Source organism: Myotis nattereri (genome assembly GCF_964212035.1).
Source record: "Myotis nattereri genome assembly, chromosome: 11".
In the NCBI taxonomy this organism is placed as follows: domain Eukaryota; kingdom Metazoa; phylum Chordata; class Mammalia; order Chiroptera; family Vespertilionidae; genus Myotis; species Myotis nattereri.
Genome location: NC_138086.1, coordinates 4,788,224 through 4,802,388, shown reverse-complemented (window position 1 = coordinate 4,802,388; position 14,165 = coordinate 4,788,224). Strand labels below are relative to the sequence as shown.

General features: G+C 48.1%; 1 pseudogene across 1 annotated transcript; it reads left to right on the top strand.

Annotated features, from left to right (window-relative positions):
• Positions 1-9,566: 9,566 nt before the first annotated feature.
• LOC308527285 (putative inactive 1-aminocyclopropane-1-carboxylate synthase-like protein 2) lies at positions 9,567-11,253 on the top strand (annotated as a pseudogene). Its single transcript has one exon. The product of its transcript is annotated as a putative inactive 1-aminocyclopropane-1-carboxylate synthase-like protein 2 (transcript).
• Positions 11,254-14,165: the final 2,912 nt, after the last annotated feature.

Sequence of the window (14,165 nt, the reverse complement as noted above, 5' to 3'; positions counted from 1 at the left end):
GATTACCACAGGGAAAGGTGTTGGTAGAAGAGGGTATAGAAAAGATAATGGTGATGAAAGGAGACATGACTTGGGGTGGTGAACACAGTACAATATACAGATGATGTATTATAGAATTGTGTACCTGGAAGCTATATAATTTTATTAACCAATCTCACCCATAATAAATTCAATTTAAAAAAAAAAAGGAAGGACATTGTGATACATGCTGCAACCTGAAGACATGATGCTCAGTGAAACAAGCCAGTCACAGAAAGACAAATACTGTGTGATCCCACTCACATGAGGCCTCTGGAGCTGTCAGTCATACAGACAGAGGTAAGATGGAGGGCACCAGGGGTGGGGGAGGAGGATGGGGCATTATTTAGTGGGGACAGAGTTTCAGTTGGAGAAGATGAGAGCAGTGATGGAGATGATGGTGGTGACAACCACGCACCACTGTGAGCTCAACAGCACTGAATTGTGCATCAAAAATAGTTAAAATGGTAAATTTTATTGTGTACATTTTACTGTGATAAAAATATTCAAAAAATAAACAGCAACAACAAAAAAAACCGGCCAGGTCTTACACACAGAACCGTGGTGGGACGTGCTCAGGCTACCTGAGCTCCTGCTCCCACGAGGCCGCTGGGCACACAGTGATGAGAAGAACTTGGGGTCCGAGGTCCCTTGAGCAACCTTGGACAAGCCTCGCTCCCTCCTGTTTACCTTACAGGCCTCTTAAGGGAAGGGAAGGATGCCATGTTGGGGGAGTCGCCACTGTGTGCGCAGGCGCAGAGAGGTGTCCGCACAGGCAAAGTGCTGCTTTCTCACACCTGTGAGGACAGCTGAGCAGCCCTGCCTGATGCACAGCCAGCCACAGCTGATGGATGGAACCCGCATGGCGACCCCACCCACCAGCAGTGCCACAGAGACCAGCGCAGGGGCCCGCTGAGAAGTGCCAGACAGGACTCAAATGGTGACCCGTTTTTAATGTTCACATTAATAAATGTTTTAATCTGGAAAACACTGATTCCATGTAGTAACTGTGCTACTATTACTTTCCAAAGTAATAGCTCCGAGGACTGTGCTGGTGATGCTACTACTAGGGGATACACATTAGAATCACATGGGATCATTGTTCAAGGCTGTCAGTGTGTTTTTGTTAAACATGTGTTAAATTTGTTTTAATTATGATTTTCAATTGATTTTAGAGAGAGATGAAGGGAGAGGGAGAGAGAGAAACATTACCAGGGTTTCCATGATACCCCTCAGGTATGACGATTTACCAGAATGATTCACAGAACTCTATTCCCACAACACGACTGTTCCACTATACACCCCCTTTAAAAACTTTTATTCATATTCTACCCAAAGTATTTCTCTTCTTTTAATGATACTCTCCTTAACCTTAGGCAAAATTTCATCATTCAGTGCTACTCTTGAACCTAGTTTGCAGGTCTTCTATTAGGCATTTTATTGTAATTTTAGGTTAGTTGCATGTGCCCCTTAATCGATCATTGCCTTCCTAAAATAAAGGCTTATAATATTTTTGCTCTTTATCCTCTGCAGTGTGTCTTTCATGCACAGGACATATACACTGTGTCTTTCATACACAGAATACATGTACTCCCACATATGTATGTGCATGTATGTATGTATGTATGCATGTATCTATCTGAATATGTTTGTATGTATATACGTGCGTGTATAATGTAGGTAATTTTTTTGTCATGAGAAAAGGTGCATCCCCAAAAGGAGTCACTCACACATTTGTATGTTCCCATAATGCCAGATTTATTAAGGGAGACCCCCCCGCCCAGTTAGCCAAGAGTCACATGCAGGTTGCACACAGAGAGGGGGAACTTACGTGATAGAAGTGAGCAGAGCTAGCATCCAGTGCAAAGTTGTGGTCATTGGAGGCCATCTGTAGATTTAGTGAAGTGTAGGTGTCAAGCCAGGCAGCTACAGTGGTGGCATGCCTCCTGTGGGGTGGAAGTCTGGCAGGGCCCTGAATCTGACAGATACAGCCAAGCTCAAGCCCCAAGCACATTGGGTGGTCAGAGCTCTGAGTGCTTTAAAAAATCTGGATAGCCCTAACGGGTTTGGCTCAGTGGATAGAGCGTCGGCCTGCAGACTCAAGGGTCCCAGGTTTGATTCTGGTCAAGGGCATGTACCTTGGTTGCAGGCACATACCCAGTGGGGAGTGTGCAGGAGGCAGCTGATCAATGTTTCTCTCTCATCGATGTTTCTAACTCTCTATCCCTCTTCCTTCCTCTCTGTAAGAAATCAATAAAATATATTTAGAAAAATAATAATAATAAAATATCTGGATATATAAAATGCTATGACATGCACTGACCACCAAGGGGCATGTGTAGGAGAACATGGCGGGCATCAGCCATGGTGGGATGGCAGAGCAGGTGAGCGGGGTCGGGGCACCAGACCAAGGTGGGGCACCTGTCGCTGTCATCGGGGAAAGCCTCTGGTGGTTACTGAAAAGTCTTTGCTCCTGCACACCAGGGTCCCGCCCAGTGCTCGTACCTGCTGACAGCATGGAGTGATTGGGGCCTGCGCCATCAGTGGGTGCAAGTGGCAGCTGCCATCCCCCATCACTCCTAAGGGCTTCTCCACCTCCACCTGCTCCTGAGGGGTGATCGGGGCAGCAGCTGCTGCTCACCCCCGCTGCTGGCACTGGCCCCGATCACTCCACACCATCAGCAGGTGCAAGCGGGCCCAGCGGCATCAGCATGTGGGATCGGGGCTGCCAGCAGACAGGGGGCTGGGGGCTGCGGCAGGAGGGGTCAGGCTGAGACCTGCCCCTGTGTTCACCACAGCCTCATGGCCCACAGTTCCTTTCAAGGTGCATGAATTTGTGCACTGGGCCCCTAGTGTGCATATATGAGAAAAAGAGAGAGAGGGGTAAATAGAGAGAGAGAGAGAGTTGCTGTTCCATGTTGTTCCACTTATTAATGCCTTCATTGGTTAATTCTTGTATGTGGCCTGACCAGGGAGCAAACCCACAACCTTGGCATATCAGGACGACATGCTAACCAACTGAGCTAACTGACCAGGGCTGGAAAGTCTGAGTTCTTAAAGCCCACATAGGGTGGAGGTGCCACTCATATGAGTGTCTAGATGGAGTCCTATTTAAGAGTCCAGACTTGTGGTTTTGCATAACCAGGCACCTCCTAAAAGTGTTCCCATTGCACCCCATTACCTCAGTTTGACATAGTACTTGACATAACTGTCATGGCTGACACTGACTTTAATTAAATGTATGCAAAAAGTTGAAAAAAGAGTGTGAGCATGGGAAAGACTTTTTCTTTTTGTGATGAAGCTAGCTAAAAATTGAATTGTTATTATAGGGGTTTTAAAAATTAAGCTTTAATATCAACGGTGTACCTATGCAAAACTAAAACTTTTCTTTCATCTGCTTAAAAGACAAATGTCTTTTGAACCATTGGTCTTCTGATGATAAATTGTAAAAAGTGTTTCTTATCAAGTAATCTGCAAGTACAGCAAATATTCTGTTTTATCAAAATAATTTTATGTCTTTTATGTTGTCTTAATTAGGTCTTCGATTACTTAAGAAAACTGAACCTTTTCAATAGTAAGAACTAACCCTCTGTATTGGTATGTGAAATCTTATATTGTTGCTTTGGTCAAATAGGCCATTAATTATTATTACATAATAATGTGTGATCTTACTTAATCAAGTGTACTAAAACCTTTTGATATTTTTACAAACTTCTCAAGAATCAAATTCTAAAGAAATTCTGACCACAAACTAGCTCTGAGGTTTTTAAGAAGGTCCCTAGAATTTTCAAAAGATTTGTTCTCTTTCCTTATAAAAGGGGAGATATTAAACTAATTATACTCATTCAGCATGTTAAATTACATGAGCTGCATTATTAAATGAGTGATGATAAAACTTCTTAGGTTTTTTTCACGGGGCAATATAAGTTGTTCTAGAGAAATTGTATGAAATTCCTAAAACACTGATATTGTCTGGTATAATGTTATCCCTTGTAATTCTAGTTATTATCTTAAAATATTTGGTGTCACAGAAATAACCAAATTTCCTTGTCAATTTCATGTGCTAGTATGACTTCTCAATTAGATCTCTAATAATGGCCAACAAGAAAATTGCCTTCTTACTGCTATTCCATTACCTTCTTAAATTGCTATTATCAAAACTGAGGTTCATAGTAAAAATACTGAACCTGAGTATTAGTCAGGGAAGTGCCGTGGTAACTGACTTTAATGCAAAGGCAGCAGCAATCTATTTATATAAAATAGAGGAATATGCAAATTATCCGGGATGCATCACATCACAACTATTCACAGGGTGGGCGGGCTGCGGGGCCATGGGGTGGGACTCCAGGTCTAGCAGGATTTCCTCCTGCCCAGGCAGACTCCCCCATGGCCCTGCAGCTGAATCTCGACACCAACCTGGGGTTTACTAAACTTTACTGGAACTGCTCCCCATACCCCCACCCCTTGCCCCAGGACAACGCTGCCTGCAGCAGGGCACCCCAGCAGCCTCTTGACAGGCAGGCGACCAGGGAGAGCTGAGTGGGGTGGGGGTTTCAGGGAGCCATGGAGGGGCAGGGCAGCCGGAGCCAAGTTCCCAGGGGTCTGAGGATAGTGCCTGACAGGAGCCTGACTGCAAAGAAAGAAGAGGAAGCGGCCTTGGGGAGCTCTTCCAATCCCTTTGCATGGACACCCTACCCCAGCCCCCACATCCCAGGGGGGACAGGGAGGCTGACTGGACGGGGAGAAGACCCAGCCTCAGGGGTAGCCGCAGCCTGCACCTTGGCCTCCCAATCTCTTCCACCGCCACCCCCGCCAGGGGCGGCCACAGCAATAGCATGCCGCATGCCAAGGACGACCCATCAGCGACCCCGAGGTACCCAGGGCCTGTGGCCCACCGCTGCTGGGCCCCCTCCACTGGGGCCGGGCACACCTCTCCTCCCTACAACTCCAGACTCAGGTGGAGGCAGGCCTGAGCACGCCCCCTCCAGGGTCAGACCCATCCCCCACCCCCAGCAGCAGCACCTTCTCCACAGCAAAAGCGCACTGAACCTCCCCAGGGGCAGGACTAACCCTGCCCTCGCTGGCCCCCCCCTGGCCCGTCCCAGCCCCGCTCCAGGAGATTGGAGCCCTGCCCTGAGCACATACAGCTGGGAAATGGCCACATACAATTTAAAAAATGGCACCAAGCAGGGAAGTTTCACAGTTACTCCCCCTTTGGCCTCGTCACCCCCCTAGTATCCCCCTACTGTCCCCCCCAAGCACCTCCAGGGACAACCACCGCTACAGGGCTGCTGTCCAGAGCCTGCCCCTCCGAGGCCTGCGGAACCCTCTGCAAAGCTTTGATAGCTACAGTCCCAGGAAACAATCATGCCTCCTCCCCTAATCAGCACCTGCTACCTGTGAAGGTACCCGTGGGCTTAAAAATAACAATGCCTTCCCATTTAGACATCACTTACTTGATTAAACATTTCTAGGTTTATTAGCTCAAAACCTCCTCATGACAACCCAGTGAGGTAGACAGAGAAGAGATTACAATTTCCATGGTATATGTGTATGTATTCAGAAATGAAGCTCAGAGAGGAAAAGTGTCAAGCCCAGTGTTTCCCAAGGTGCAGCACAGGCCCCACAGGGGGGCAATTTTATTTTAAATAGGGGCATTTCGAGAAAGATTTAACAGTGAATTTTTTGCATTTCTTATGGTTCTAGGGGGCCTTATCTATAGTGTATCCTATATAATGAAAGGCTAATATGCAAATGACCGAATGGTGGAATGACTGGTCATTATGATGCGCACTGACCACCAGGGGGGCAGACACTCAACACTGGAGCTGCCCCCTGGTAGTCAGTGTACTCCCACAGGGGGAGCATCACTCAGCCAGAAGCTGAGTTCACAGCTGGCAAGAACAGCAGCAGTGGTGGGAGCCTTTCCTGCCTCCGTGGCAATGCTAAGGATGTCCAACTGATGGCTTAGGCCCACTAAGCCATCAATTGGACAACCTCCCAGGGCTCCCGGACTGTGAGAGGGCTCAGGCCAGGCTGAGGGATGCCTCCCCCCAAAGTGCACAAATTTCATGCACCGGGCCTCTAGTAGAATTTATAAAGATCATGGTACATGAAGTCCATTCTGCTGAAACAACAACAAAAATAGTCCTTCATTGCCAATTTTTTTTTTTTTTAATCCTGATATCCCTGTAACATGGCAACAGTTTTCTGAATTTGAGAAACTTAGATGGGTAAACAATGCCTATACATTAAATGAACATTCACGGCTATGGAAAACAACTTGTTTTTTTCAGGCTTCCTTGCAAATCCTATTTTTCGTTTTTGCCTTTCTTTACCCACCATAGTGCACTGAAGATAAACTATTTTGTTCTTAGACTTCCTCCCTCTGAACCCTTTTAGCTCCTCCAACTTGACTTCACTCAACTGTCACTTAGTGTGAGTTATCAATACCTTCTTATTGTTGGGTATGTTTTCCAAATAGGTTAAAGCCTTCCCTTGCCTCAAGGCTGATGCCCTCCCAGTTAGAAAATGTGCTTTGACTTCACATGAGGCACTGTACCAGTAGACCAGTGTTTATTGGAATAAAACCATCTGCTAATCCCTCATCATCATGTGCTAGTATGACCAGCTCCTGTATGTCTTCAATGTCTTATGCTCAAGCCCATCATTAATAAGTCAAAGAAGATTTTCCAGACTTCAATTCAAATGATCCTTTTGATCAGAGCCCAGAGCAGGGGTGGGCAAACTTTTTGATTCGAGGGCCACAATGGGTTCTTAAACTGGACCGGAGGGCTGGAACAAAAGCATGGATGGGGTGTTTGTGTGAACTAATATAAATTCAAAGTAAACATCTACACTAATAAAAGAGAAAAATGGTAATTGGCGTACGACGCTACCCTTTTCATTGGCTAATCAGGGCTATATGCAAATTAATTGCCAACTAAGATTGGCAGTTAACTGCCAACAAGATGGCGGTTAATTTGCATATGTAGGCACAATGCAGGGAGGCGAAAGGGAAAGCAGGAAGAAGCCCCCTGCCACTGACAGTGACCGGAAACTCAGGGGGGAGCTAAGAGCTGGGGGGCAGGGCAAAGGCAGCCCTGGGGCCGCCTTTGCCCTGCCCCCCAGCCATGATCGGAGAATTAGGTGCCTTTTCCACCCTGGCCAGTGATAGCAGGAAGTAGGGGTGGAGCCAGCGATGGGAGCTGGGCACGGTCGAAGCTGGCAGTCCCAGGAGCTAGGGGTCCCTTGCCTGGGCCTAAAGCGAAGCCCACGATCGCGGGGCCGCTGCAGCTGCGGGTCCCTGCTGCCCAGGCCGGACGCCTCAGCCCCTGCTGCCACTGCAGGTCCCCGCTGCCCGGGCCGGACACCTCAGCCAGAGGCGTTAGGCCTGGGCAGGGGCAGAGCCTGCAACCGCGGGGAGCTGGGGGTCCCCTTCCCAGGCCTGACACCTCTGTCAGAGGCATCAGGCCTGGGCAAGGGGCCGTTCCTGCGATTGGAGGGTGATGGGGGTCAATGCCTGAGGGTTCCCACAGTATGTGAGAGGGGGCAGGCTGGGCTGAGGGACTCCCCCCCACACACACACCCAGTGCACGAATTTCGTGCACCGGGCCCCTAGTCATTACATAAAAGGGTATGGTCTTTTTTTTTTTTTAGTTTTATTCATTTCAAATGGGCCGGATCCGGCCCGTGGGCTGTAGTTTGCCCACGGCTGTCCCAGAGCCTAGTAACTGGGTGTTCTGGAAGCATCATTGGAAGAGGACAGCCCTTGAGTCCTGTTGAAAGGGACCTTATCAACTTCTGATCATTGACACTGCTGCAAATCTAGAAGACACTGAGCTTTAGGTACACATCTCACAGCTAAGGAAGGCTTCACTTGATACCTGATTCTGTACAAGCAATGAAGACCTTCAAAACAAACTGACTAGGAAAAGAAGTAACTGATGTGCATGACTAGATCTAGACTTCTGCCCAAGACACTGGATCAAGACTTCCTACTTTAGCCAAACATAAAACCCTTGCTTATCTTATTTCTTCCCTTACTCTAGCATTAGCCTGGAAAATAATGCCATTATTCATATCATCTAGGCCATTGCTCAAAGGGTAACCTTTGGAATTTTTATTTCAAACTAAGAGAAAACCTAACTGACCCATTGTTTGAGTGGGCAATTGTGTCCTAACAGAATTTCTTTGTCTGTGGTTGTTTTTATTCTTCTTTTACCTATGACTGTCTAGATTTCTGGCACACAGCTAGGCAATGTCTCTTAAATTATCTAGCTGAAACCTCACAATGTTCTTAAAATCTGTGCTCCAATGTGGCAGACATTATTTCCCTCATACATCTTGGAAGTAAGCAAGTCACAGAGCTAAACCCATGTCAGTGGGAGACTGAAAAAGTATCCTCCTCTCACAGGGAAGGAACAGCAGATATTTTTAACATAAAGTCCATCCATTACACAGTGTTTCTTTTTAAAAAAATACCCAGCCAAGATCTTATATGCAGGTAGCAACTTAATTTACCAAATCACCCTGTCTTAGACATTTAACAAGTACACAACTAATGCAATTATTACAGTTTTCTTATTATATTCCATGTTGTAGTAGACACACTCAATCTTGAGATTCACTCCCCTATACATTGTCTATTAAACAAAATTCTGGACAACTTGTTCCTGCTTCTGGAACATGGAAAGCCTATTGCTTCTTCCACTAGTTAAGATATAACAAGTTCAGGGGCTCATGCATTTCCCTTTTTAAAAAAAATATATTTTTATTATTTCAGAGAGGAAGAGAGAAATAGAAACATCAATGATGAGAGAGAATCATTGATCGGCTGCCTCCTGCATGCCCTCTACTGGGGATCAAGCCCGCAAGCTGAGCATGTGCCTTTGACCAGAATCGAACCTGGGACCCTTCAATCTGCAGGCCAAGGCTCTGTCCTCTAAGCCAAAGCAGCTAGAGCTGCAATTTGCTTTGAAATAGTGGTAAATACCCCATTCTGAATCATTTCTCTGCTGAACTCCATTGATGTTGATTCAGGATACAAGGAATCCAAATAAAATAAGAAAACTAAAAGCATTTTTGTCTTTGTAAAAGTAATTTTAATTATGAGTCTTAAAGTGAACAGTTTATAACTTATGCCTGTTTACTGTGCAACACAATAAGGATTATGTGTTGCATAAAAAGTCAGATAAACCATGTCAGATAAATGTATTTAAGTTTTATTTTATCACAACAGTAAACTCTGTTCATATATTTACTTACTGCTCATGAATAATGAATCATCTCACAACCTAGAATAATAACAATGATGATGATACATTGCACATGGTTGAGGAACCAAGCTTAGTGAGAGGAGGAGGACCCTGGAGCGGTGCCTGAGCCCTGGTCGTCAAGGTTGATTTCTTCGGGTGTAAGGATTTGGGACCAAAGAAGAGATGAGTGGAAACAGAGACCCACGTTCAGGCCAGCTTCCTAAGGCCAAAACTAAAAGCCAGAATGTGAGTCACCAATCGGACACCCTTCACAGGCCCCACCCCCAGGTGATGAAAGTGATCCAGCGTCTGCAGAAGATCATAAATGAGTACATCCTGCAGCTGGAGAGCAGGCACCAGCAGGAGGACCTGGAGCAGGAGGAGCAACAGCACAGCCAGAACATCAGGGACCAGGAAGCCATCCTCGTCCATTTAATGTGTGAGGTGGTCAACCTCTTACACTCCGGAGCCTCAAGTAGCGTGGAGCTCCAACTGCCTCGCCTTTCCCTGGACTCAAGGGGTGGTGCTGGAGGTGGGCAGTAGGCCCAGTCATCCAGGGAGCCTGACCAGCTAAGTCACCAACTGAGTGATTCGGAAACTGCATTTATCAGCTGTTACCTATCCAACTGTGGGATTGACGTCTCTGCCTTATACCAGTCCAGCTTCCAGGACTTCATAGCCTACCAAGGAGACAAATACCATGAGGACAAGAACACCTTGGGCCTTATCAACCTTGGTCTCAGTGAGAACAAGCTCTGCATTGACCTGCTGACTGAAAGATTGAGTCGGAGTGACATGAACTACATTGATGATGACCTTCTGCAAAATCCTGATTGGAGAGGACATGCATTCCTGAGGGAAGAAGTAGCCCAGTTCCTCACCTACTACTGCAAGGCACCTGACCTGCTTGATCCAGAAAATGTGGTTGTTCTCAATAGCTCCCTCTCTGTCTTCTTGACCCTGACCATGGTGCTGTGTGATCCAGGTGATGCCTTTCTGATCCCCACCCCCTTCTATTCTGGCTTCACATTAACTGCCCGCCTGTATTCAAAAGTTGAGCTGATTCATGTCCACCTGCTGAGGAAGATCACTGAGGCGGACAGCCAGCCATTCCAGCTGACTGTGGACAAGTTGGAGAAAGCCCTGCTGGAGGCTAAGTTTAAGGGGGAAAAGGTCAGAGGTCTTGTTCTCTTCAACCCCAATAATTTTATGGGAGACACTGACAGTTTGGACTCACTGAAGGAATACCTGGATTTTGCCAAGAGGCACAACCTACATGTGATTATTGATGAGACTTCTATGCTGTCTGAGTTTCGTGCGTCCATCCCATTCCACAGTGTTCTGAACATGAAAAGTTTGCCTGACCCCAACAGGACCCATGTGATCTGGGACACCAGTAAGAGTTTTGGGATCTCTGGCTTCCGTTTTGGCACTCTGTACACCCACAACAAGGAGGTGGTCTCTGCTGTTGGCGCTTTTGGCTTCCTCCACGGCATCTCTGGCATCACCCAGCACAAGCTGTGTCGGCTGCTCCAGGACAGAGAATGGATTGACAACGTGTACCTGCCCACTAATCGCTCCCGGATGCAGGAAGCTCACAGATACATCACCAACAAGTTGAAGACATTGAAGGTCCCTTTTCTCAATCGTGGCTCTGGCCTCTATATCTGGGTCAACTTGAAAGAGTACCTGGACCCATGCACATTTGAGGAAGAGTAGCTCCTTTATCCCTGCTTCCTGGACAACAAGCTCCTATTGGCCCCTGGCAAGGCCTACATGTGTAAGGAGCCTGGCTGGTTCCGCCTCACCTTTACGGATAAGCCCCTCCGCCTGAAAGTCGCCATGCAGCGGTTCTCTGAGGCGCTAACCGATAAGAAGCAGAATTGGATAGAGAAACAACTGGAGGATGCACTGGTGGAAGAGTCCTCCCCGTCCACCAGGCGCTCCAGCTCATCCTCCAGCTCATCCTCCTTCGTAAACGTGGATACCTCTCATTTTTGAGAACTTGATTCTTTTTACTCTTTGCTAGCCATTGTGTGAGAGCAAATGTTTTTATGGGGTTGGGGTTGGAAATCCTAGAGAAACAAAGGGAGCTTTCTGCCTCTCTATTTTATTCATTTATTTATTTTTCCATAATACAAATTTATTGTTGCCCAAATGTACAGTGTTTGAACAGAAAAAGCCTCACTGTCGCGTAGAAAGAGGACTTGAAGCAGCACGTGGGAAGCAGGGTGGCTCCGGGATGTCAGGTGTGTGGTTACCAGCACTGCTCAATGTACGTGGAGATGTCCCTTTCTTCAGGAAGCTCCGCCACATTGACTTCAAACCTACCCTGAACATCATTGAGGATTTTGGCATCATTCTCATGAGACACAAAAGTGATAGTCAGGCCTTTGGCGCCAAAGCGACCGGCACGGGCCACCCGGTGGATGTAGGTGTCCGATTCCTCAGGCATGTCGTAATTGAAGACGATGTTGACTCGCTCAGTGTCCATCCTGCCTCCCTATTTAGATGGGTTTATTTTTGTATTTGAAACCTAATAAAGTTCATATTCTTTAAAAAAAAAAAAGAAAAGAAATTCAAATGTAATATCAAATCAAGCCCCATGAAGCCAACGCAGACTTCGTTTTCTCCAGTCTCAGATGGAGTTGAGCTGAGAGTCAGACACCCAGAGTCACAAGAAGGTGGCAGGTCCCACCAGGACACTTCTTTGGGCTCAGTCTCCCTTCCAGAACCTTCGAACACTGACTTACACTTTCTTTCTTCTTTCTTTCTTTGAAGTGCCCTTTTGAAAACAGCTTTATGGAGCACAATTTACCTGCAGTGAGCTGGTATTTTTAGGACGTGACTGTTGATAATTTCCAATATACTTATACCCAGGAGACCAGCATGACACGCTCCCTTCTGAGGCCACAGGTCCAGGGAGAATCAGAGCCACGTCGGCAGCTGGTTGGTAAGTTTGCAAAATAGATCAAATGTCATTTATTGCAAAGGTTTGCCTTTATCTACAGGGACAGGTAAGATAATTGTGCTTTTCTGCATATGAATTTGAGAAAAAAATTCTTATGTTTTCTATTCCTCTGACTCACTCGAACTTATTTTATGCCCCAGTTCCCACCTCTTGGCATTGGGACTGTGTAGAGCCTCCTTTGCCTTCATCTGTGTTAAGAAAATAATTTGTCTGGTGGGCACACAGAAATGCACACTTAAACGCCTGTGATCTTGTTACCCAGTGTCACCCCACACATTTAATTTTAAAAAGAAAGAAGATATTCTGTCAATTCTGGGGGCCCTTTTGCAGAAACGCCTTGTTTGGTAGCTGTGCTTCCTCTACGTCTCCCTTCCCGCGTTGCAATAAGAGCCTCTGTCCCCGCCGCCACGTGCTTCAGCGCCCAGAGAGCCAAACCGCCCTTTTCTCTTAAAACTGAACAAGTCCCTTCGCAGCCTCCGGTGTCTCCCAGGCCGTGGGTAGGGACAGCAGACACCCTCCCAGCCCGCCTGACGTTTCTTGTTCACTTAACTGCCGGAGATGTGTTGCTGGTACCAGGTTTAGCAGTGCTGTCAGGAAAACTGCATTCTTTCCGTAGAAAACGTCCTGATGCTGATGAAAGGCCTGCTCCGTGTGACCAGGGAAGAAAACATTATGGCGTTCAGCCAGGCCCCCGGGGCCCCCGTGTGCTGCTGCAGGAGGCCAGCTCTGCTCGCTCTGCTCCAGGCCAGGCCGGAGCTGTTCCGGTCGTGGCCAGCTCCCCTCACCCACGCCTCCCTCGCTCCGCTCTGACTCGCCCTTCCTCGCCTCCCCACTGCCTGTTCTCACTCGAGCCCTGTTCTGTTCCTGACCCGCCATGCTGTGTTGGGCTCGGGGACACATGTCTGTTTTTCTCCCACGCGCTGTGTAGACGTGCCTCCGCTGCCTGGGGTGGCTGGCAAGCTTTAGTGGATTCTGTTCCTGTCACCTCTGCATGGGCTTTATTCTGGCGCAGCCCAGCGGTTCCCACCTGCTGTACCGTTTCCAGGGCCAACGCATGCTTTTGCTGTCAAAGGTTCCATTTCCTGTCACCCTCCCTCCCACACTCGCTGTGCTGGTGGCTTCACGTCAATCACTGGCTCAGCACGACTGTCACACGCCTGCTGGGGGCCCCTCACCAGGCTCCTTCAGTGCCCTATTGGCTGAATTTCAGCCCGAGGTTTACAGGCTGCTGTTGGCTGGCCCGGGGGCCCCCTGAGGTGGGGGGAGAAGGCGGGAGCTGGGAAGGAGGTGGGGCCCAGGGAAGCAAAGGCTCGCTGCCCCCGAGGTGGGCTGCCCCAGCCCTGGCCACCCGTTCTCTTATCTGTTAGTGGACCGGCCAGGGGGAGCCCGAATATTTGCAGAGAAGAAAGGCCAGCACAGGCAGTGAGAGCACGTGTACTCCAGACACGTTTATTACATGCCTGCTGCATGCCTCACACGGCTTGGGGCTGGGAAGGCTGCAAGCCCTCCGGTTTACGATGGGTACCAGCACCCATTCTGTCTGACAACAGAAACCCCAATGGGGAGTATGAGGCTCGGGCTCCAGGACGCCTCGGGAGCTCAGAGAGCCGACCACAATGAGGACCAGCCCAGTGGTGGGGGGTGGGGGGAAAGGCAGCTCTCTGCTGGGGCGGCGAGGGGCCATCAGGCCTGGCTGGGCGGGCGAAGGAGAGACAGACGGGAAACAAGATGCATTACGAAACCAGGCGGAGGGTCTTTGCTCTCCCTTCCATATCGCATGTTAGCGCTGGGAATTGACGTTCCTGAGGGGAGTCTGGAGACCTGAGGAGCCCTCTCGTGGGTGAAGTGAGATTTAGGCTGTCAGTCAGGTTTCTCTTGTCATGACCGCTGAAAGGAGAGGGGCTGGGGATGGAGGGGGC